Here is a 26,733-nt window from a genome sequence, read left to right on the forward strand (position 1 = left end):
TAAAGAAACTTTAAATTGATTACTTATGTCTCCTTTAAGAAGCCAAACATTAGAAAATTAAAATGGAAAACTATAGTGCTTTCTATACTCACAACCCCTTGGAGCTTAAGAAGCCAGCTGTCTACCATTAAATGTCCATAACTATCTCATGTTTTCTTAGTTTCCCCATGTCAGCATTTCAGCCACAATTTTCCTGTTTGATTGGCTTCCAATCATCCCGACCAATGAAGATCAGATGAGTTCTATATGAATGACCTTGGACAGCTCTAAGTCTGATGTTCTCCTGGGTCCTCCCTAGACACAGAGACATTTCCTTTTCACTCTCTACACATTTGTTAGTTTCTCAACTCTTCCAACTGGGTTTTGTACTACCAGAAGCATACAGATTGCTTCAGACAGCTTCACAGTTTCATCTGAGTGAGTAAATATGTTTTTCTGTGACAATAGTCATTCCTTAGAAGATAGAGAATGGAAAATATAGGTTGAATTCTCTTAAATGAAAAAAAATGGAAACTTCATTAAAACTACATGGCTAGAATTTTGTAAGAAATATCTAAGTAGATCATATATATCAAACTAGATCATACATATACATATGTGTGTGTATTATTTTATGTCTTGCATCATTTAAGATCACATCTGTTCAGAACCAATAGAAATGCCTAAATAGTCCTTTGAGCTTCTGAAGTTAAAGAATGCTGTTCTGCTGAGTGTTGATGTGGTAGATACTGCTGATAAAATTACCCATGGCCTGAGGTTAGTATTTCTATTTTGGTCAAGCTTCAAGAATGGCATATATAGCTTGATCATGCTGGCCCTTTTTGTTCTGGGAATATTTTTATTCCTGACCATTGTGTTAAAGTTTTTCTTTAACAATATCAACATGTTGGCAGCCAAAGTACATGGCTTGAAACTAAAAATAAACTCCCTGACAGAATTATTAATTTAACAGACTGGCAAGCCAAGGACGGGTAAGATTTCTGCACAGAGCCTTACCAACCTAAGACATAAGTGCATTGCTTTTGATAATGCATATTCCACGATGGGTAAGGAAGGCATTCTTGGCATAAAGACCTAAGACAGACTCAGTGTTGTTTATAAAATAAAAAGGGGGAGAGGCAGAGAGCTTTAGTGGTTGCTTGGCAAGAATCTGACATGGCCAAGGACAAGGAAATGGGCTGCTTGACAGGAATATGACATTGGCCAAGGGCAAGAAAGTAGGCTTCAGGCAGGAATCTGATATTAGGCTAAAACAAAGAAGTAATTTCAGGTAGAAATCTAAATCTTAGGCTAGAACAAAGAAATAATTTTAGGCAGGAATCTAAATATTAGGATAGAACAAATAAGTAGGCTTCAGACATGAAAATGACTTTGGGCTAGGGCAGAAAAGTAGGCTCAGATATTTTGGCCATCCTGATAAGCCCTTAGAAATAGTGATCATGGGAATGATCATGGAACTTTGTTTATTGCCTTGCTTGTTCTTTGACTATTTATGTTTATTGTCTTGCTTGTTCTTTGACTATTTTCATCTATTGTATTGCTAGTTTCTCAACCTAGAACTGACCTTAATACTTGCATGTAACTATAATGGTATAAAAGCAAAAAGGAGGAGGTTAGATGGAATAGGGAAATTCTGGGGTATGGGGATGGGGGAAATGGGGGAAATGGGGGAAAGGGGAGGACATCTGAAATGTAAATAAATAAAATATCCAATAAAAATTCTTTCCCAAACCTCTAGTTTATGAACCTATAGAGTACTGTGTGGGTGCAAGTCTTTTCCCATGTTTTCTGGAGGAATTTAAGATGTAGCAGTTTCAGGACTGAAAAGACTGAGTTTTCCTCTTACTGGCTTCTAAACCCTGTTGCATTATTGAGTTATGATGTGGCTTCTCTGTGTTCTCTGATGTCATTCAATCCATGTCAAGAGGGAGTAGAAATCAATAGGGATTCCTTTTTCCTCTCAGTAAATGTATTTTGGGTTTATTTTATTTTTGTTTGTTTGTTTTTGTTTTCTGTTACCTTTTTTTGGCATTTTGACAACACTTAGAATTGAATGTAGAAGGTGCAAAGCCAAGCGATTAAGTCAAATTTGAATAAATGACTTCCCTGGACGAAGCTCACATAGAATTTATGACTTTTTGAGATCCACTAAGACCTCTTTCTATTTTCCAATGCAAGATGTAAAAAAAAAAAAAAAAAAAAAAAAAAAAAAACAACAACAAAACAAAAAACAAAATAGAAACAAAAGCAAAAACATAGTAAGACCACTTTATCAGCAAGATAGGTCGAAATCAAGCAACTTATTTTTAAACATCAATTTCAAGTTTATGCCTTCAGTTTTAATAGTTTGGTTAAAATGAATTTAATCTGTTTACATTTAGCAAGCAGCTGTACTATTTTATATTTTCACCAGCATGTAAACTCTTCTGTTTTCGATCTTTACTGATACTCTATTATCGTTATTTGCACTTGAGCTATTATAGTAGGTCATTAGTAATATTTTGTTGTTTTGGCTTATGATTTTATTTCATTTTATTTTATTTTTTGGTTTTGTTTTTCGAGACAGGGTTTCTCTGTGTAGCCCTGGCTGTCCTGGAACTCACTCTGTAGACCAGGCTGGCCTCGAACTCAGAAATCCGCCTGCCTCTGCCTCCCAAGTGCTAGGATTAAAGACGTGCGCCACCACTGCCCGGCGACTTATGATTTTATAATGACTTGGTGCTAAGCACCTTTTTGCATGCCTAATTTCATGAAGACAAGGTGTCTTCATGTGTTTTCACATTTTTGAATCACCATATTCATTTTCTATACATTGATATTGAAGTGGTTGTTGAATATTTTGTAAAATTTTAAATCAGATATAGTCTTTGTAAATACTTCCTGTCAATAGCTTCTCTTCTCATTATTTTAACAGCTTTTTGCTGAGTGTATGCTTTTTGCTTTTCATAAAGTAAAACTATAAACTATACATCTCAAGGTCATGGATAAAATGACGATTCAATATAAATATGAACAATAATCGTTGAATAAGCCAAAAAAATCCCAGCTCACAATGCGATAAAACCTCCAATAAGAGAAAAAAAAATATTTTTGAAATGATAGACAACCCAGGGAACAAATGGAAAATATAAAATCTGGTTGTACTATTCTCTTAACCTGAAGCAACTTTCTACAGAATAAATACCAATGTGGAGATAGCAGCTCCATCATTTATATTTTATGAAATGGTCTTCCTTTGTTTTCTTGTCAGTTTGAGGGTATAAGAACATCCCTGAGGGCAAAGCAAGCCTTCCATATGTTAGGATTGCATATTCTGGTATGTTATATAAATAATAAGTAATTTCTGTAATTAAAATGATGTTCTCTGGAAAAAAAGATGTAGACACATGGTTATCTGAATAGCCTTGAGCTACTGTTACAATACGTAGATTTTACTTTTCTAGAATATATAATGAATCATGCTGTGTTACCAGTAATTATTAATTAATGGTTTAAATACAAAGGACATTTTCTTGGGGGTATAAGATAATCTACTTTGTGACTAAAGGAATTTATCATGAAGATGCACGCTACTGTTGAATTCTTAAAAACTATATGATTTTTATTTTCATTCTTAAATATAACTGTTCTGTGTTTTTACTAACCCAGTGACTGTTAATAAATAATAAAATGTAACTGGTAAAGTAAAAATTTTAATATTTATGATATAGACTGGTCCAAGATTAGAAAATATTTTTAAGTTATGAAGAATTCTTAGAAGGCAATATAATTATCAGGAATATATTATTTCATAAAGTTGTGTTAAGATCTTTTATTGAAAGTTAGATTAGGGCAAGAAAGTAATCTATATAATTATATTTTTTAAATACTAGGTAAATTAGGACTGCATTTAGAACACAAAACAGTTTTAGAATCATTAGCCTCTATTATCCTTCTTTTTGTATGCAAGTCCAAACATCAGTTGTCTACAGTTTGCCCATGTCTAAAGGTTTGAAATTATATTAATTGTATAAATGCACAAGTACAGAGATGGTTTGGACAGTCTTTCAATTATTTTTAGCAACTAGCTACTCTCTTTGTGTCATAGTTGGCTTTCTCTTTAATTCAGAGCAACAAGTATCAATAGACCATTGTCAGCAAGGCTACCAAAGACAGTGCTTTGCTCTATTCAAAGGAGTTTTTGCCTGTGAGCATCCTCAAGGTTCTTTGCGTAGACATGCTCTGTTGTCAAATCACAAGGAAATTCAAAACTTTCACTCTGTTCATATGACAACAAAAACTGCTTCTTCCTTCGAAATGATAATAGAGGAACTCGTTGTTGCTTGTTTAGCATTTTTCATTGGAAAAAAAAAGAAACTAAAGGTTGTGGGAAGCCCCAGTGTATAATGTATTTTAGACTTACTCATGTTTGGACACAGTTTCCTATTTCTAGGTTACGGTATTGTCAGCCACTGTGACTTGAAATAAGCCTAAATCTCAGATACAAATGGGCAAGTTCCCTAACATGCTTATCATTGTCATTTGAGAACAATGCATTTGGGGCAATGGCATACAGTTTATGTCTAGCAGATTCCTAGGAACCAGGTAGAATCATAAAGGATCTTTCTCCCTTTGTCCCTAAGAGGTGAAAAAGAGTGAAGTTGTGACCATGTGTGATTCTCTTAGATCTCTTCAAAAGCATTTACTCCATAGCACTTGAATTTGCCAGAAGTTTAAATTTTAATTCGTTTATTTACTTTACATCCTGATATGAGAATGCCTCTGCTCCCAGTACCCCCCCCCACAAAGATCATCCTTGAATTCCCCCTCCCTTTCTTCTCTGAGAATGAAGTACCCCCCCCCCCCCCACACACACACACATACTCATCAATTCACTGCAGGACTAGGTGCATCATCTCCCAGAGGCAAGACGAGATGGCCCAGCTAGGGGGAGTGGGATCCACAGACAAGCAGGCAGGCAGGCAGGCAGGCAGGCAGGCAGGCAGGCAGGCAGGCAGGCAGACAGGCAGAAAGGCAGGCAGAAAGGCAGGCAGAAAGGCAGGCAGAAAGGCAGGCAAGCAGGCAACAGAATCAGGGACTGGCCCCACTCCTCATGAACCTGCTGCACATCTGCTACACATGTCTCAGAGCATAGGTCCAGCCTATGCTCACTCTTTGGTTGGTGGCTCAATCTCTAGGAGCCCCCAAAGGTCCAGGTTAATTGACTCTGTTAGTCTTCCTGTGCAGTCCTTGGGAATTTGCCAGAATTTATTGGATTCTTTTTCAAATACAGAAGCATCAACCATTCAGTGTGAGTTCAGTCATTTTAATGCAAGAACGGAAAATGAGAGTAATGAATCAGAGCTCGAAGCCCTGAAATATGAACTAGATTAATAAACATAATGTGCCCAAATCCATTATTTCAGATGCCATTAAGAGCAGATTCACCATTACTACAGATGGCATCCCAATTAACTCCTAATATATCAAAAACAAGATTATTTGTGTAATATAATATTTGAATTGAACTCTTACTCTGTTGTGGAAAAGTTCAGTGTTTCTTTTCCTCTGAACTCAAAACAGCTTAGCCTAAGGAACAATGTTTTGATGACCTTATCATGACCTTAAATCTTCCCATGCCCTTACACACAATAGCTGTTCAACAGCTTTACTGCACCCAATAACATTGACTAAATCTTAGTTTGAAAACCTTCATATCCAATCAGTGTAGTTGTGAAAACTATAAAGCCTGTTATGAAAAACTGAAAAGATATTTGTTTGTGAAAACCTATATTTGTAATGTAAATCAGCAATAGGACCTAAGTTAAAATAATGATTTTTTTTTATATTTTTCAATAACATTCATTAAATGCCTAATGTTAACCAGTACTTTCTCAAAATTGGTTATAATGAAGACATTGGGTTATTATAACAGTGTCATATACAGTCAGAGGTAAAATAAATAAGAGAATTATGATGAACTAGGTATAGAAAACATTTGAATTGGAGACAAAAAATGTATTTTTATGACATGCAGTATTTTTCATTTCCATATTATATAACCAATAAAATCATACATATAGATAATATTTTTCAGTTGCAAGAGCTTAGATTTAGACATGTGTTCATTTTGTTTATTAAATGTATTTCTGAGTGATAAATTAATACTGTCAAATATCTGTACATAAGATCCTATGCTGTTCCATCCTGGCCATTCACCTCTCTTTTAAGAGGACTCCATGGCATCTTTGTTCTGTGGTGTGGTAGGTATCTCCTCCTCCTTTTCCTCCTCCTCCTCCTCTTTCTCCTCCTCCTCCTTTTTTTCTTCCTCTGGAGGCTCTTTTGTAGTGACTGCGGGTTCCATGGTGGCCAACTGCTCCCAGAATCGAGCCAGAGAGAGGTGGAAGTTGTCCAGGTTGCCCTTAGATAGGTCAAGGCTAGCAGGTGAAGGATTAGTGAGTTAGTGAGTCATCCTTGTGGCGCCTTCAAGTGCACACCTCCAGGCAATTCTACCCCTTGAGATGGCACTGCAGGTGGTCTTCATTGGTGAAAGTCTTGTGTCACAGGAGACACTTAAAGGGATGATCCCCAGTGTGCAGGTTCATATGGTTCTTATGCAGGAAACGGGATGGGCAGTGTGGACACAAGTGGGGACATTCACCTGGGTGCTTCTGCATGTCAATCTTAAGCTTGGAGTCTTTTCTCAGATCTTGCCTGACACTCTTAGAACTGAGTCTACCTCCTTTCTGTACATGGCTCCTTCTGATGGTCTTGTTGAAATCTAATTTCACATTTTTAACTATCAATTTTTCTGGGATGGGGAAGACTCTTCACACTGCCCCTTCCTCTTTGGGTGTTAGACCCCATTATGGCCTGGGCTCTGCCTTGAACTATTCACCCCTTTGTCCTGGTGGCCTTTTCCCCTTCTGGAAAGGGGCAGATTCAGGAGTCAGGTGCTCTCCTCTCCCCATGCACCTCCATGCCCATTTGCACAGCTACCCAGGTACCCCCAACAGTGGTGAGGGGTCTCACAGGGAAGGTGGTAGGACTAGTTCCTGTACCTATTTAAAAAATGATGATGTAATACATTAGGAGGGAGGTCAGATGCCCTGGGCCTCATCTTAGAATTTCAGGAGATAGGGGAGCTCAAGGCTGGAGAAACCTTGGGCTTAGTCCAAGAGAGTGGGACAGTGGCCTCCACTCTCTCTCTTTATGGTTTTCCCACTCAGTGCCTTATTAGTGGAAAGCATTTCCCCTCTCATTTCCTTCATCTCATCCTACCCTCTGCCTCAGATGTGATAGGAAGAAATAATATTAATTTAAGATTTAAAAAAAATGACTCTATGCTTACACAGGGTAATAAAATAGCAGCAGTAACAGAGGATAGGTAGTTTCTCTGATAAGTTTTTATGTATATCTCATGGTGTAGCCCAAGTTACCTGGAAACTAAAAACCCTTAGCTTTTGCCTCAGAGGGCAGGTATTAAGGCTAGCACTACCACATCCAATTTAAATGTTTTGCAAGTGTCTAATGTGTGGTCAATATTAGCCTGTTCACATGGTAGGTCTCATGTTCTAGCTGTTCTGATAGAAACATTAATAACAGCAAATTGGAGTAAGACACACATTAGTTGAATTTCAACTGTTTCCTAAAATAATTAGGCATAGAAAGAAGGGGATCATACTTTAGTATGCTCAGTGTAGCTATACTTCTTATAATAGATATATTTTTGTATCACTTATTTGCAAAATCATTAACCCTGAGTATTGAAATGAATAAAACAGATCTTCAAATGTCTATATCAATAAACAAATACTTTTTAAATATAAAAGTGTATTTTACTACATTGCTCTCCTTCTATAAAGTAGTAGGTATATCATTCTTTTGAGTAAAAAAAATGAATTTTAAGTCAACAAATTACTACTTTAAACTAGTACTTATTTTATTTCTTTTTAAAATATGCTTTATATTTTTAGTAAAAAAGCTATATCATGGCATGTATATTTATGTAGAGTACACTTAAACACACACTTATGAACTTATATTGGATATTCTTCTTAGTTTGGAACCAAATATCTAGCCAGAAACAACTCAAGATAGGAAAATTTTATTTTGGCGCTCATTTCACAGGATCTCAATCTACTACAGTGGAATGATGTCACAGAAGAGGTGTGAGCTAGCTGCTCCCTCCGAGTGTGCCAACGGGAAGCAGAGAGAAATTAGTGCTAGTGCCAAGCTGATGTGTTTGTCCCCCTAATGTTTAGCTATCACATCACAACCCATATGATATCGCAGCCCATACTCAGGGTGGGTCTTCCTTCTTCCGTTAAAACTGGTCCTAAGTCAAGAAGTAAAACAGCACAAAGAGTACAGCTCATAACTTCCTGCACATTTAAAGATGCTGTGAGGAGAAGGACAGTGTCACAGAGATGGACGGGGAACAAGCAGGGACTCTTGTCGTTATAAATTGAGAGTTTTCCCCCCCAAGAATTGGGGAGCCAGAACTTTGCACTCATTATTATAATCCTCTGACTTATATTAATGGTCAAATATCTATTATGGTTGAGAGAATCTGAAAGAGGACAGAACCCACAAGAAGACTTGCAGTTCTACTTAAGAAACTCCAGAATTTTCCAATCACTGCTTAAGATGGTTTGGTGCAGAGTGGAAGTAGCAGACGTGACAGTACTGTATTTTGAGGACAAAGCTGAGCAATATGAGTTATTTTTCTTGTTGCAACAAGGTTCCAACCTAAAAAAGGGGGTAGGGGGTATTTTGGTTCACAGCTTAAAGGTACCATGAGGTTGGGGAAGGCATAGTAGCTGGATTTTAAGGTAGCTAATTATATAATGTCTATAGTTAGGAAGCAAAAGTATTAAGTGTGTGGGCTCAGCTTGTTCTCTCTTCTCCTTTGCATGCTGTCTAGTGGGACAGGGCATAGGATGGTGCCAACAATATTCAGGATGGCTTTTCGTTGCTTTGTTGAAGTCCTTGAAACCTTGTCATGGGCAAAACCATAGGTGTATGTCCACACAGAGATTCTAAATCCCATCAGGTTGACAGGAAGATTATCCATCACAAATGTGTTTTGACAGTTTGTCTGTGAGACATATATATAAAAAGATTCTACGGAAACCTATGAAATATCCAAACAGAAATGTTAAAATGTGGTAATATACACGTCTGGTGTTCAGTGGAAAAATCTGAATTTGATATTAAAAGAATGTTTGGGCCATTAAGACAGACACATTTAAGTGAGAAGAGATGTTTATTCCCTGTCAAAAAATAAAACAAAAACAAAAACAAAACAAAAAAACCCACCACTCTACTTGGGGCTGTTAAGCTGTTAAGAGGGCTGGCTACTATTGGAGAGGATCCAGGTTCTATTCCCAGTACCTACAAGGCAGATCTCAATGATCTCCATTTAACTACAATTCTAGGAGACCCAGTGTCTTCTTCTGCCCTCTGCTGGCAGCAGGCATACAGGATGTACACAGATACACATGCAGGTAAAACATACCCATAGGCATGGTGGTCTGAGGCTTTAATCAAAGCATTCTAGAGGCAAATACAGGTGGTTATCTGGGAGTTCAAAGCCAGCCTGGTCTAATAGCTACATAATCTAACACTGTCTCAAAAAAAAAAAAAACCCACTAAAACAAAACAAGTAAAACAACACGCTGTTGTGAGCACTGGATGTTGGGCAAGTCTTGGGTTTTTTGGTTTTTTTTTTGTTTTTTTTTTTTTGTTTTTCCCATTCAAGGCAGTGAATGGTAGCCTTGTCTTACTTCATTACAACTTTGGTGAGTGATATGTAATCTTTGACATGATTTTAAATATATTGCGGTTCCTTCTCCACTGAAATGGAGGTTTTATAGTTCTCACTAAAGCCCAGTGACTTAATATAACATGACAATGCTTTGCAGACTCAAAAATCATTCCAACCATGTGCTTGTTCTATCATGAATGTTATATTGCAACAAGGAGAGGCTAGATCAACATTGAGGCATTGTACTTTTCCTCGTACAGAACAGTTTAAACTAGTGGTTTGCATAGTTACTTTATTTTTTGTACTACAACAACAAGAACAACAACAACAATAATGTAAATGTATTGAGCATGCACATGTGTTTGTTATATGCTAAGGGTTTTATATGTAATTTGCACATTGCTAATTCTTGTACCTGGTTGTAGATTGTATTGTATTTGAGTTTGGTTTTTGTAGAAAATACAAGGCAGTGATGCATGTGCTCTCTAAAATCGTGCTTAGAACATCTCAAAAATCAAATCATTTAACACCTTGAAGAAAAATGTCAGTTTCTGAAACAGCATGCCATTCGACGTTAGGGACATCTGTTATGAATGGATAGTTGTAATTTGATTGTATACAGTTATTTTTGAAGCACCCACAAAACACACGTGGTGTTCCACAAAAAAATCCCCAAGTGAGTGTAAATATAAAGTGGCCATCTATTTCTCCTTGACTAAAACTGCATTTTCTAATGTTTTTCCTTTTCAGCTCATAACCTAAAACTGTAACTGTCCATCTAGCACATACATGCTTTTTGTTTGGCAGAATAATGTTATCACAGAGCAGTCATACAATATGGCCCTAATTTTTGTCAATGAGTGCTGGGCTTAGCAAAGTCACTTTAAACTTTAAGGAGTCTATTTTGGTGTTTAAGTCTTACTTTTGACATGATTTATATTCTGAGTTGATCTCAGTGTCTTCCTGAAACTCAGCAGAATGGAATTAGCTGGAAAGGTTCCTATTATAAGCTGTGTCTGCCTGGGCTGCAGTCATGTTACTAGAAACCTGTCAGAATTTTCAGTGATTCTTCCTTATCTGGATATTGTGATTTAATCTGCTAAATTCCATTACTCCTTGAGAGCTATGCAGCCATCTAATGTCTTATAACAAGGCCTCTCCCAAAAGTTATAATATATCATTTCAAAATTATAATCACAAAAATTATAACCTGACTTTAAACCAGAATTCTGGGTAGGTTTGCAGAACTAGCCAGTGACCTTCTCGTGGGGCATTTATTTTTTATCAGTGATTCTCAATCTTTCTCATACAGTTCCTCAAGTTGTCAGTTCCTCGTGATGTGGTGAACCCCAATCATAAAATTATTTTGTTTCTACTTCAAAACTATAATTCTGTTACTGTTATGAGTTGTAATGTAAATATATGCAGATATTTACAGAGTAACTGATATGCATCCTCAAAGGAGTCATGGCCCACAGGTTGAGAATTTCTGATTTATATGGCTCTAGAATGGTATTTATTTATATTGCTATTGATAGATGTGGTAGGATAAATGATAGCACCCCTAAAAGAGATACAAAGATCCTAATATCTCAACCTCATAAATACCTTACTATATGTAATCAAATGCATTCTGTAGCTGGGCATGACAGTGTACACCTTTAACCTCAGCATTCCAAAGGCAAAGGTCGGTCTTTGAGTTTAAGGCCATCCTGATCTACTATGAAGTTTTAGATAATGTTGAAATTCTTGTCCTCTTGCCTCCACCTCCCAAGTGCTGGGATGTACTCCTGGATTTATGCAGTGTTGGTGTTTGACACAGGGCTTTGTGTGTGGCCTGCTACGTAAGAACATCATTGCTGCATAAGAACATCCTTAACTCCTGAATGGCCTGGAGGTGAAACTCTATCTTAGATGAAGCAAGAGGGCACAATCTAATTACAAGAGGCATTAAAAGCAAAAGAGGAAGACAGAAGACCTTCAGAGTATTGTCACCCTAGAAGACAAGGAGGTGAGATTTGAAGAATCAAAGAGAGTCGTTGACCTTGCAGAGAGAGGAACACATGAACCCAGGAATGTAGACCACTTTCAGTATCTGGGAATGGACACTGGCCATCAGCCAGCACATCTGTGGGAACCTCACTAACACAACCACAGGAGTTGGATTCTTCCAAGTCTGCACAGGCAAGAAAATAGCTTTACCCTGTGAGCTGCCGAGAAGACATGTTCCATAGAAACAATTTTAATTACTTTTGCCACAGAGACCTTTTTTGAAATTCTCACCTATGTAGCTGAGATAAAATATGTTTATGTTGCTTAGTTCCTGAGCTAGCTGCTAAGTTCCTTAGACAGCAAGAGAGCACCAATACTATAGGAAGCCACATTGATAATATATGCATATGAACATTGCATTGGTGCCTTCTTTGGATAGAAGGAGTTAGGAAGTATTTTATAGAGAGCCTAGCAGAAAACTGTGGGATGAAAGAAATAGAAAAGAAACATGTCCCCCTTCCCCTCTGTCATTTAGTTAAGGCCTCAAAAAACTATCTGGACCCTTATTGCAAAAGAGAAAAAAAATCAAAGCAGTAAAGAAAGAAAGAAAAGGTTTTGTGATGAACTATTTGTGGGCAATTACAGGAGGACCTGTTTTCTGATATTTGACCATGAAGGAGGTTTCATACTGTGAAGGGTAAGAGCATCCTTGTCTGAAACTGTAGGCTCACTGTGAGCACTAAATACTTACACTTTTTTCAGACAACTCTTCAAGTGTACCCCCAAGCTGGCCACGGTCTTACTGTATAGCCTAGACTACATTTGAGCTTATGATCTGCCTGCCTCAGTCTCCTAAGTATCTGTGATTTAGGGTATGTACCGCCAGCCCATTAAAGAGGTATTTTGATTGAAAAATATAAGCAAATTGACTCTGGACTTGATGTGTGTCCACAGTAGTGAAAGGGTAGGATGTTTATATTGTGTAAAAACATTCTTTTTATATGGACTCAGTTCAAACTATCTAGGCATTTCACTGCTGTTTATGCGATGCTACGTGTGCCCAGACAAAAGCTCCAAAATGGATCACTCAGTATGACGTATCCCATCAGAGGACACCTTATTCTCACTTTTGTGAGTTTTTATTTTTTACTGCAGAGTCCAGATGCTTGAAATCGAACAAAGAAAGGGAGATGAGATGAGAATAGACTGTGATCCTGTTATTTTTCCCTCCCATTTATGTTATATTGTTGCTACCATTTCAGCCTACGTTTAGTTATATCTTATTAGAGCACCAAAATACTGATTCCGATAGGCACATTTTATAAATAGTTTTGAAATCTAAACTGCATTTTTAAAATCAATGTAAGTTAACATTAATAGGTTCACTACTAGTTGTATATGTATTTAATGTCACTTACTCAGTCTCATAGAATGTGTTTTAATATACAGTAAGGTCAGCCACCTTAGTCCTATACTCAGACTTATGAAACTGGTCATTAACTGCAATGTGTCTATGAAGCTAAACACAGTAGTTATTTCTCTGGTCACGTTAATAAAATAAATACATGCCAGGAGCATTTTAAGGAAGAAGAATTTTCTGTAGTTGATGATTTCAAAGGTAATTGCAGCTGGAGGTGATTGGTTTATAGCAGGAGGAGCTTGTAGCAACTTCTTACATCTGGATGGATCAGGAGTTTGGATGGAACCTGAAGCTGGTACCCCCTCCATGGCTTATCTCCAATGACCTACTTATGTTAGCTATACACACCACAGGGCTCAAGGTTCCACAATCTTCCAAATAAGTACCACCAGCTGGTGACAATCATATGTTCGGGACATTTCACACTCAAAGCCTAACAGTAGACTATGGTGATCTGAACTCACCTTTGCACTGTAAATTGAGGCTGTAAATTTGAATGAAAAGCAATAAATTGGATTAGTTTTAGTAAAGGTATGGCTTGAAAAAAATTGAAAGTAAAACTTTTAACATATTTCTGAAATGTGAAGCAGACAAACCTTTTATCAAACCAGGTTAACCCATCATTCTAGAATAGCAGTCCCTATTGGGTATTTGTGTTAAATACAAGCAACAAACCCCAGGAGAGAAAGACACCTTTAACCCACTTTATTAAAACAAAATAATCATTGGGTACTTCAGCACATAGAATTTGTGACCCCTGCAAAAAAAATTGATTCTTAGCATTTATGATGTGCTAGTGTGCTCAGAATTTTGAGTTTCATTTTCCTCTGACTAAGTAAGCATCAGTGACAGGTAAGTGCATGTGAACGTTTTAGGGTGATTCAAATCCTCAGAGCTCTGCTCTATCATTGTGTGCACAGGACACACCGGAGGATCAGGCTTTCTACTCTACCCTTTTCATCATTGACAGAGCCACAAGGCTTTTCTATACTTTACCATAATACAAAATGTGAGGTTTGCATTTTTATGAATTGTGGCAAAGCAAAAGCAGCCAATTAACTCTCTTCACTACCTTGTTGCGTTGTGTACACGTCAAACAGGAGCGAGCTATCATCAACCAGAATGCAAGACTATGCTTATTGGATTATCCGACAATAGCTAAAACTGCAGTAGAGTTTTATTCGATCTAGACAAGCCCTTGAAGTTTCTTGAAAACTATGTATATAAACTGAGCTATGATAGAAGTTAGTAATATGGTGTGTATTCCTCCTAATGAGCAGGACACACACTGACATTCAGCAGTTCTCATAGGTTACATGTAATGCAGCTCTGAAAATGTGTGTTCTACCATTAATTTGCCAATGGTTTATTATATAACTAACCTTACATCAAGAATACTTTCCCTAACTGATTCGTACCTTTCTTGATTATGAACTCTTATTGGTAATTTTAAAGTATATTCCTAAATTTGATCATTTTTAAAGATTTTTGACTGATTTTGTTGTTTTATTTTTTTATTTTGAACCTTTTACTGAACATAGATTCTTATAAAATATCTCCTGACTATAGCTTCCCCCACTCTACTCTGCCAGCCACACCCCCATCCTTCCCCCACTAGATCCACTCCCTTTCTGTCACTCATTAGGAAAGAACAGGCTTCTAGGAGATCACAACTAACATGACAAAATAAAATATAATTAGATGAATCAAAAACTATTGTATTGAAGTAGCACATGACAACTCAATAGGAGAAAAAGATGCCCAAGAGCAGGCACAAAAGTCAGAGCCCACTTAGTTTTCGGAAGTCTGCAGTGTACCTTCCTGCAACCAAGACAATAGACCATAGGAATGAAGATTATATGTAGGCACCAGTTTAACTTTTTCATGTTCAATGAATTGTATGGGTGCTATCCTTGGCAATGAGACCCTACCCTCAGTTTTTGGAGAAAAACCCTTTGTATTATTAAAGTTGTTTTGGGACTTCCATGGGACCCCCGTTGGTCAACAACTCAATTTAATACAACCTAGTCCTACAACTGTAAGTCTTGCCTGGAGAAAAGAGAGGGTCAATTGGGACTCCATATCTTTTATTATTAGTAGTCTTCTTAGGATCACCTTCACAGAGTCTAGGAAGTTTCCACTGTTATAGATTTCCACCCCACCCTCCAAATGCTTTCTAGTTCCAGCTGACTCTCCCTTCACTTTTTCCACCCACCCCATTTTTCCCACCCACCCTAAGTTCATCCATAAAATCTATTTTGTTTCCCTTTCCCAGGGAAATCCACGCATTACCCCACTAGAAATCTCCTCTTTACATAACCTCTCAGTTACTCCAGATTGTAACATGGTTATGATTTACTTAACAACTAATATTCACTTATAAGTAAATAGAATACATACCATATTATATTTCTGAGTCTGGGTTACCTTAGGATAATTTTTTTCTAGTACCATCCATTTGCCTGCAAATTCCTTGATGTCATTTTTTAAATGGCTGAGTTATAAAACTGTACCACATCATCTTTATCCATTCTTCAGTTGAGGGGCATCTAGGTTCTTTCTAGTTTCTGGCTATTGTAAAGCTTCAATGAACATGGTTCAGCAAAGTGTTCTTGTGGTAGGAAGAGTGTCTTTTGGGTATATGCCCAAGAGTGCTATACTTGGACCTTGAGGTAGGTCGATTTCCAACTTTTTTAGGAACCACCATATTGATATCTATAGTAGCTATGCAAGTTCGCACTCTCACCAGCAACAGAGGAATATTCCCCTTCTTCCGAATCCTCACCAGCACAACTGTCACTTGTGTCATTTATCTTATCTATGCTGTGTCTAAGATGTAAGATGGAATCTCAATGGAGTTTTGATTTGCATTTCCTTGATGGCTCAAAATGTTGAACATTTCTGTAAACATTTCTCAGCCATTTGAGTTTCCTCTATTAAGAATCCTCTGTACCCACTGGGTTATTTGTTTTGTTGATATCTAGATTTTGAGTCCTTTGTATGTTATCAATATTAACCCTCTATCAGATGTGAAGCAGCTAAAATTTTTTTTCCCATTATGTGCTGCTTTATCCAACTGATGGTATCTTTTGCCTTACAGAAACTTTTAAGATTCATGAGGTCCAATTTATTAATTGTTGATCATAGTTCCTGCACTATTGATGTTCTGTTCAGAAAGTTATATACAGTGCCAATGCATTCAAGACTGTTCCCCACTTTTATTTCTGTTGAGTTAAGTGTATATGGTTTTATGTCGAGGTCTTTGATCCAATTGGACTTGAGTTTTATGTAGGGTGGTAAATATTGATCTATTTTCATTTTTCTACATGAAGATATCCAGTTTGACCAGCACTATTTGTTGAAGATGCTGTCTTTTTTTCCAAAAAAAAAAGAGGTTTTGGATTTATGTATAGGGCTTGAATTTGATTCCATTGATCAACATATCTGTTTTTATGTCAATACCATGTAACCTTTATTACTATAGTACCTTTGTAGTATAATGAAATTGGGATGATAATAACACCAGGAGTTCTTTGCTTGTTCAGAATTGTTTTAGTGATTTTGTTTGTTTGTTTGTTTGCTTGTTTTCATGTGAAATTGAGAATCATCTTTCTAATATCTAAAAAGAGTTGTGTTGTGATTTTGATGAGGATTGCATTGAATGTTGAGTTATTATGGTAGATTGGCCTCTTTTACTATGTTAATCCTCCTGATCAATTAGCACAGGAGTTCTTTTTATCTTCTGGTATCATCTTAAACTTCTTTCTTCAAAGATTTGAAGTTTTTTATCTTTCAAGTCTTTCACTTGTACTTGATTAGAGTTATCCCAGAATGTTTTCCATTATTCGAGACCATTGTAAATGGTGTTGTTTCCCCGTTTTTTTCTCAGTCAATTTGCCATTTCTATATAGGAAGGTTACCAGTTTCGTTTGTTTCTTTGGTTTTGGTTAATACTATCATATTTCTTTGGTTTTGGTTAATACTATCATATTATCTATAAGTAAAGTTACTTTGATTTCTTCCTTTACAATTCATATCCTTTATCTCCCTCAGTTGTCTTAATGCTCTAGCTAAGACCTCAAGTGCTATATTGAATACATATAAAGAGAATAGAGAACTTTTTTTTTGTTTCTAATTTCAATGGAATTTCTTTGAGTTTCTGTTCATTTAATTTGATATTAACTATGTGAATTGCTTTTAATATTTTGAGGTATGTCTCTTACTTCTTCAATCTCTCCAGGACTTTTATTATGAAGGGGGCTAGATTTTGTGAAAGGACTTTTTTTCTTCTAAGGAGATGATCACATGTGTATTTTTCTTTCAGTTTGTTTATATGGTGAATTCTATTTATTGATTTTCATATATTAAACCATTTCTGCATCTCTGAGATGAAGCTTATTTGGATATTATGGATGATATTTTTTCAGTGTTCTTGGATTCAGTATGAAAATACCTTTTGAGTATTTTGGTATCTATATTCATCAGGGAAATTGGTTTGTAGTTTTCTTTTTTGCTGAGTTTTTATTGGGTTCAGTATCAGGTTAACACTGGCATCTTAAAATGGCAATGCAATGGTTCCTTCTGTCTCTATTCTGAGGGATAATTCAATGAGTATTGGTGTTAACTCTTCTATGAAAGTCTGGTAGAGTTCTTTGCTAAAATATCTGGCCCTGGGCATGACTTAGCTGGGAAACTTTTAATCATTGCTTCTATTTTACCATTGGTTATAGGTCAATTAATTGTTTGTCTGCAAAGGCTTCAGTGCCAAAGAATATGTGCTACATTTTAAATCACCATAACAAGCTAAAGCAAATAAAAAACATATTAAGTAAAACAATTAATATATATGATCCCATATGAACATGTGAGACTGATGCCCAAGGCCCAGATTCTCTGCCAATATTTGCAATTTGACTTTAGCTGATTGTGTCTTCTCTGTATCATGTTTTCTCTTTGTTAAAATAAGGACTTACTTCATTAAAAACAAAATAACCCAAGATTCTTCAACAAATGAGGGTATGAATATCATTCATTGGATTTTTTTTTTTCTGATGATGTACACTTACATTTGAAAGTTAGCTTGCAGATTATGACGTACTGGAATGTTGTCATGTTCTCAAAATACTACTCATTTTGGCATGTGAAAACTAAAGCTCAGACCCAGGTGATAAATGTTACTTTGCTTTTGCTCAGAAGTGAATTCAAGAATTATTTTTACAGCCGGGCGGTGGTGGCACATGCCTTTAATCCCAGCACTTGGGAGGCAGAGGCAGGCGGATTTCTGAGTTGGAGGCCAGCCTGGTCTACAGAGTGAGTTCCAGGACAGCCAGGGCTACACAGAGAAACCCTGTCTTGAAAAAAAAACAAAATAATAATAATAATAATAATAATAATAATAATAATAATAATAATAATAATAATAAATAAAAGAGTTATTTTTACTATATAAGAATTACAACAACCACTTCTGAGAATTACGAGTAGACCTTGGTTTAATTTGAGAAAAAAAAAATGGTCAAAACATTTGTATGTCAGTAGTTAAGTTATGAATTACCTTACAAAGGCATCCTGTTTCTTCTTTTCCATGGGACAAGTTGCTGTCACATGGATCATAAAGCTTCTGGACCTTTGAATTCAGAAAGTGTTTGCTGCTGTCATATTCTTTGCCGATGCAAGTATGTAAAGTGCTGGACATGTAATTGGAAATGTTTTATATTAGTTGTTAGCAGCTCTGGAAGCCTTTTCACTGATAACACCAGGCCCCATGCATTTTCACATTCCAAGATCTAAATGAAGCTCAATGAGGAAAATAAATGACAAGCCTGACATTTAATGAGACATAAAAGCTTTTGACTGTGACCTTGAGATGTGATTTGGTATTTATGATGTGAAATGAATTCCCTTCTTCCAAGTGGAGAAACATCTGGTCTGTGTGGAAGGGGGTTTCATTAAGAAAAACCACAAACAGCAGCAGTATATAAAATCAAGTACATGGTGCAAAATCTAAAGCAGAGAGTGAAAGTTCACAGGACACATGAAGGTGTTCCCCCCCCCCACTAAGTATGCATTTATTGTGCTGGTGTGAAAAAGCATGAAGAGAGCAAGTCTCTCAAGCTGCACAAACATTTGCAGCCCCATGAGAGTGTGAGAAAGTGCGTTTCATGTAGTGATTGATAGTGAGGGTTTCTTGGTCTGCTTTGAACTCCTAGCAGGGACTGTGGGGTATCCTGAGGGGCTGTCTGCTTTTGTGTGTCAGGAACTCTGTTTTGTTAGAAAATAGTAAAGAACACTGTTTGTATTCCCTTTGTTCTTGAAGGGTACCTATAGTTTATGGGAATTAAGCAATGTGGAAAAACACCCCAAACTTATATGTACATCTTAGAACAAATATTCAGCTTCACTTAGAAACCGGACATGATTTTTCTTCTTACTTTTCTTCATATTTGTTCTCTTCTTTCTGCATTAGTTTTCATCTCTCTTATCCTTCTTGCAGCTAGAAATGACACAGTCTGAACTACTTAATACTATACACATATCTATGCAGATCCTGACAAGACTGGTTTTTTGCTTGTTTGCTTGCTTGGTCTATTGCTTGGTTGGTTGGTTTTGGCTTTTAAGACCAGATCTCAATAAGTAGCCATAGCTGGCCTTGAATTCATAGAAATCCACTTCCCTCTTCTTCCCAGGGCTGTTCACAAAAAGCCTTTTATTCTAATAAGTTAGTTATAGAAAATAAAAGGAAATGAAATGAAGGCAAATCTGGAGTACTATGTAATACGCTCACTGGAAAGCAGCGAGTTCTGCATGATTAAGAATTTTTCCAGTTGAACAAAGAATCTTGAGAACTCTACTTTTGTATGATCTAAGTAAGGAGCATGAGTTTTGTATTTACAAAACGTAAATGCCATGTCAGATAGGTAAAGTATAATTAATGGTGTCAAACAGTGAAATTGTGGATATGTAAGATCAGGCCAGCTGAAATCCCAGCATGGATGGGGAGAGTGATTAAATCCTGCCCTTTTTAGAGGGGCTATTGGGAGTTGGTAGTTTGGGGGCAATGTGTCGGTTTCTACAGGGCTTTCACTGGCAGGCTATCCATGCTCCAGTAGATGACCCTACAGCCATGCACATACTGTTAGTACTAAGGAGAAGTAGTGAGTTTCAAAAGAAAACAGTGCATGAAACTGAGGAGGAATGGGTGGGTGCATAAGAGAGGTGACAGGATGAATATGCTCAAAGTATATTATAAGCAAACGTAACGTTTTCAAATATTAAAATTGGCTCTTCTTTAAAAATATGCACATGTGTACTTCCTAAATATATTGAACAGATCTCAAAGCAAATAGGGCCATTGTTGAACTTTACGCATGAAAGATGATGATTTTAAATCTCACTGCAGTTTAATTAATTGATTATTTTAAATAATATTGTTCCAAGCCATAACTCCAAGAAATACTCAAACTGATGCATCATATCTGCTCTTTTTGTATCCATATTCCATATTATGAGTTGGGTTTTTTTTCCGGTGTGTGTATGTGTATGTTTGTTCAGAAAGATGTGATTTATTTTTTAAATGACACAGCTAACTGAGTACTACTCTTCCGAGTGATGCGTTTCCCTATGTTGTCTGTACCAGCCAAAGGAACACTCTTTCCGAATTTCTGAATGTATTTTCAAAGTACTCTTTATAAAAGCCAAGTTTGGATTAGAAAACAATGACATTCTGCAGGTGGTAAAGATTCACAAATATTTTACTTCATTCACATATTCTAGAGAAGAATGCTCATTTTTTTTAGCATTTTTAGGGCAAGTTATTTCATCTAATAAAAGTAATTAAAGAATAAATGACATCAAAATAATAATTATATAAATTGGGGTTAGTTTCATATTTATATTTTATACATAACTTCATTTACATGCACACATTCATATACATTATTTATATGTACACATACATGCATATTATACACACACTCACACAAATATATATATATATTTGAATATATATAATATATATTTGAAAAAATATATATTTGAATATATATAATATATATTTGAAAATATATATATTTGAATATATATAATATACATTTGAAAATATATATATTTGAATATATAATATATATTTGAAAATATATATATTTGAATATATATAATATATTTGAAAATATATATTATAATATATAATATATATTTTCAAATATATATTATATTATATATTAAATAATATATATTTTCAAATATATATTATATATTATAATATATATTTTCAAAGCAAGAAATATATATATATACATATATATTATAAAACTAAACTAAAACTTGAAGGTAAGAATTTCTATTCTTTAGATAGAAACATTTATTTTTAACTTCAGATTTAAACTACCCTTTCCCAAAGTCATAGAGTAAACATATATAAAACTCCTTCACAGTAATTATCAAATGCCATACATGTTTTAGTATAATGTTGTAGCTTATTTTTATTTGATATAACATGAAAAATGCTTCATCAGTTGAATTGATAGCCTCACAATGACTTAGCACTCGGAATAAATATTCATCGTTGAGTCTTGAGCTAGTCTTGGGAGTGCAACTCCTGGTTCTGCCACCCACTGTGACATCATGTCCTTGAACATTTGGCATCATCATTCTGAATTCCCCCAGGGTTAAAAGGAGAGAATGTCAGCAATAACATTGTCTCTCAAGGCCATGCATATCATATATTCTTTTGAGAATAGGTTAATTTTTGCAAAACTACAACCCAGATTGTCACCCAGGACTGTGTCACTGAAACTTTGTGTTCACACACATCATTTTTGTGTCAATGAGACATCCATATTGATTGACATAAGGGTATTTTCAAAGGTTTGTTTTTACTATAAACAGTTACTCCCCAGTTGAACCTCTACATTATGTATATGCTTCAAACAATATATTTGTTCTCTCCAAACTCACTAATAGAGCATATTATTAGAATTTTAATCTTTATCAGTCTAATACATGAGTGATGCTGCTTTATCAGTCTCCTTCCAATGGAAACTATGCTACAATGTTCAAAATAATATTTTTGGTTTTATACACTTTAAATTCACAAACTTATTTTAATTGAATTCTCAGTACAAATAAAAAAGCAAAAGAGACGTTTAAATGAATTCGATGTTTTGTACAAAAGATAAAGAATATGTTTTATATACGTGTTCCTGTCATAGATTCCTTGCTTTAAAACGATCCTAAAACTTGTGTAAAAATACCCTTATGCTTTAGATTCAAACTTCTTTTGTTGCTGTTTTTGCCTGGTTTTTTTTGTTTTGTTTTGTTTTTTACTTTAGAGTTACTTTGCCCAAAAGTCAAAAAGTAACTACATAAGCTACATTTAGAGAGGTAGTAGGTTTTTTACATTTTTACACATTTAATTCATTTACTTGTATATATTTATGCGTATATATCCCTCTGCACTGAATATGGTTTAGCTCTAAAATATCAAAGCAGGTATGTATAAAGCTAATTGCTATTCTGGTGCCTTACATTAAACCTTACAAGGATTTCCTCTAACATTTAAGCAATCTACTTTTAATAAATTAATTGTAAGTCTCTCAGGAAGAAATTGCAAGTCCTACTAAGTTATCAGTTCTAGTCTCACAATTTAGCTAATAAAGGAGCCTTTTTCTACCTACCAGATAGACATACTTCTCTTTTCCACACCTTCAGAGATACAGCCGGCTCACAACTTATTTATTGCATTCCAGACAATTCTAGATTGTACATGTCAATTTTATGCAGGATTTAAAAAGTACCCTCTTAGAGGCAAAGGAGAGGGGGTGGGGTGAGGGGTTTGCAGAGGGGAGACCAGGAAGGGAGACAACATTTGAAAGGCACATAAATAAAATAACCAATTAATAATTTTTAAAAAGTACCCTTCCCTTAACATTTTTCTGACACAGGTTCTTTGTTCACACAATAAATAGCAATTTCCCTTTCTCTCACAAATGATAAACCTCAAATATTCCAGGAAAATGAGCCTTTTAAAAAAAAATCTTCTCTTTCATGGTTAAGTGCTTCTGTAACCTTTACAAATGCCTGGCTCAGTTCTCCTAGCCATCTGCATCCTGGCCACGCCTCTTCCGACTAACTCTAATTTGTCAACTACCCTTTAAATGGTGGTACCAGATACTCTGACTAGCTACAAATGCAGGTACATCTCTGCTTCCTTAATTCTGGGTACTCACTGTCATCTTCTGTTTGTTTGATTGTTTGTTTGTTTGTTCGTGTTTTGTTTTTAAGCAAATAGAAAAAGTGCTACTTTATTAAAATACTGAGTTTATTTCACATGTATGTTTTGTCTTCTTACCATTTCTGCATATGACCACCACTACTACTATTGTAACCTTCCAGACATACTTAAAACCAAGTGAAGGATGGAGAACTATCTCGAAAACTAAACAGGCATTTTAGACAACATATTCTTGGCCATGAAACGGGGACAACATTTATCAAACACAGAAGGGAAAGTTTTACATTGCATTATAAGAAGGACAGCTAAATACAAGTGGTTACAGAAATAAAGTAAGACAGACTATTTCAACCTGTTTAAGCCATTTTAAAAGAGGTTTCTGCCACGGCTAGAGATTTAAATGGCTATCTGGTTGGTTATCTGGAAATAATAATTCACATAATTAATGAACTTGGCTGTTGAAGGAGATATTTAAAACGGTGGCTCCCAATCTTGTTTTTGTTTCATGAGCCGCCATCTTCTTGACTAGACAAGGTCTGTGGCCATGCTGCCTGTCCAGGCGGCCAGAGACACTGGCCCTGCGACCCACAAGACGTCAGCCAATCTTCTACGCTGTCTCCACAAGGTTGGGCTGAGCCCAGACCATCCCGCCATCCACACAGTACCCGGTAGAAATGAGACTCTAATGCTTAATGATTAACCAAAGTCTTTATATATTTGAATATGCTCAATAAACAAGATGCCCACACAATTAGAGGTGTGTCCCAATATCTAACCTTAAGATATAAGTTGTTAACCAGGACTGCTCTCAAAACATATGTGGTCATCCATGGCACCTCCTATATCTCTGCCTCCCCGGCTCCTCCTCTTCCTTCCCCTCTTCCTCTCCTTCCTCCTCCTTTTCCTCTTTTTAATCCTCCTACCTTAGTTCCTTCCAACTTGTGGGGGAAAATATGCCGCTGCACTTGGCTTCTACTGTGGGAAGAAAACCACCTTTTTCCATACTTGCTTGCATTTTTGCCTTGATGTCTTCTACAGAACTAGGTCCTTTTGGTGTTTTAGGAGGATTTTTTTTTCTGTTTTTTTTAAGGACTCTTGACGAGTTAATCTTGGTGTTGATAGATTATCCTCTTCCTTATCCTCCTCATCCTCTTCATCATCATCTTCATCGAGTTTTACATTTTTTTCTGTGGAACCTTGTTCCTCCAGAAGTAGATCAATTTCCAGACATACTTAAGAGTTTTAAATCCTCCTCATCTTCATCTTTGTCTACGTCTTCCTCCGTAGCTAATGTGCAGTAATGTGCACAGGCCCAGACTCACACTTCAACCTACGACCACAGGAGATGTAACCACAAAGCCCCCACGGGAAGCTGTTGGTTGTACAGACGTTTTCAAAGTTGCCAGTGTTACTTTATAACTGGATTGTCTTTATACTTCATTGCTTCTGTCTCTACAATGTGTAATTTGTCATTGTCCCTGCTCCTAAACTGACAATTTTCAATGGTAGCTGGTGCTTATCTTCATCATTATCCACTTTAAAATGATAACCTTTCTCAGCCTTTAGTTCACAACCAAAAGGGTAGTTCTGAAGCCTAAGAGGGTTCATGTCCGTGTCCGAGTCTGCCATGAAGTGGAGGTGCACTCCTTGGGGTGAGGGAAGCCAGATGGACAAACCTGCCTACTGCTCCCCAGAACAGACACACAGGACAGAAGTATGCCAAGTACTTGCTGTATCTTATTAACTCAAGGGTTATGTGGCTTGCCTACAGGCCATAACATACTGCAGATGTATTTAGAATTTGGAAAATATGTGTTGGGTACTGAGATTTACATTATTATCATACCATATAGTTGATTCATATGTGTGAATGTTTAGATGACTTAAATATCGATTTTTTTCCTCTTTGACTACTTATCAAACTTTCTAAATGGTAAAATTTCCTTCCTTTAAAATGAATGCATTTATTGCTTTCCAGACAGCAAGAGTAGACATAAGTGAACTCACACCACTGAAATGTGGGTTTTTTTCCTTTTTTTTATCGGATATTTTCTTTCTTTACGTTTCAAATGTTATACCCCCCAACCCCCACAAAACCCACTATCCCATCCTCCCTTCCCTGTTTCTATGAGGGTATTCCCCCATCCACCTACCCACTCCCGCCTTCCTGCTCTTGAATTCTTCTATACTAGGGCATCAAGACTTCACAGGACCAAGGTCCTCTCCTCCCTTTGATGCCTGACAAGGCCATCTTCTGCTACATATGTGGCTGGAGCCATGGGTCCTTCCATGAGTACTCTTTGGTTGGTGATTTAGTCCCTGGAAGCTCTAGGAGGTCTGGTTGGCTGATATTGTTGTTCTTCCTATGGGGTTGCAAACCCCTTCAGCTCCATCAGTCCTTTAACTCTTTCATTGGGGTCCCCTTGCTCAGTCCAAAGGTTGTCTGTGAGCATCTGCCTTTGTATTTGTCGGTCTCTGGCAGAGCCTTTCAGGAGACAGCTATATCAGGCTCCTGTCAGCATGCACTTCTTGGCATCCACAATAGTGTCTGGTTTTGGTGACTGTATATGAGCTGGATACACAGGTGGGGCAGCCTTCCTTCAGTCTCGGCTCCACACTTGGTTTCTGTATTTGCTCCCATGAGTATTTTGTTCCCCTTTCTACGAAGGACCAACGCATGCACACTTTGGTCTTTCTACTTCCTGAGCTTCATGTGGTCTGTGAATTATATCTTGGTATTCTGAGCATTTGGGCTATATCAGTGAGTGCATACAATGTGTGTTCTTTAATGTTGACATATTTGTTTTGGTTTGTTTTTTTGGACTAATAAAGATAAGAATAGAGAAATCAAGAGACATTATGTTTTAAAAACAACTGCAAACTATTTCTGGGGTAGCCCAACTTTATCTTGCTTTTATGCTCTCTCCATATAAAATACATTGAAATAATAGATGGTTATGAACACTATTAAAATTCAGCAGATATTTATGCAAGGTCTACTGTCTGTGAAATTCTTTTGCAAAGTACCACAGGAAAACATTAAGACATGTGTAAGAGCTGAGTCTTTCATCACTATGATCTCCCCAAAAATCTTAAAATGAAAAAAACACATTTAAAATCATGAAATAAATATCCTTGCCATTAGGGTTTAAGTGAGGGCTCTTTGTAGAATTTTAATTTGAAAGATGATACTTACTACAATAGTATGGCTCAAAACATTCATTTACCATATAAGTGGTGCCAAGTGAAGGGCTCCATGTTTATCTTCTTATTTTATTACCAAAATGAACTTTTAAGGGAGGGAGTAAAAACTCAGGTCATATTAGTGAAAAATAACTGAAC

General features: G+C 36.4%; 1 protein-coding gene and 1 pseudogene across 2 annotated transcripts in view; one reads left to right on the top strand and one right to left on the bottom strand.

The window, feature by feature from the left end:
* The window catches only part of Lama2 (laminin subunit alpha 2), a 572,138-nt gene that overhangs the window by 290,600 nt on the left and 254,805 nt on the right, over positions 1-26,733 (top strand). The gene's annotated exons all lie outside the window — the stretch shown is intronic.
* LOC143440541 (nucleophosmin pseudogene) lies at positions 24,311-25,020 on the bottom strand (annotated as a pseudogene).

Source organism: Arvicanthis niloticus, chromosome 30 (genome assembly GCF_011762505.2).
Source record: "Arvicanthis niloticus isolate mArvNil1 chromosome 30, mArvNil1.pat.X, whole genome shotgun sequence".
Taxonomy (NCBI): Eukaryota; Metazoa; Chordata; class Mammalia; order Rodentia; family Muridae; genus Arvicanthis; species Arvicanthis niloticus.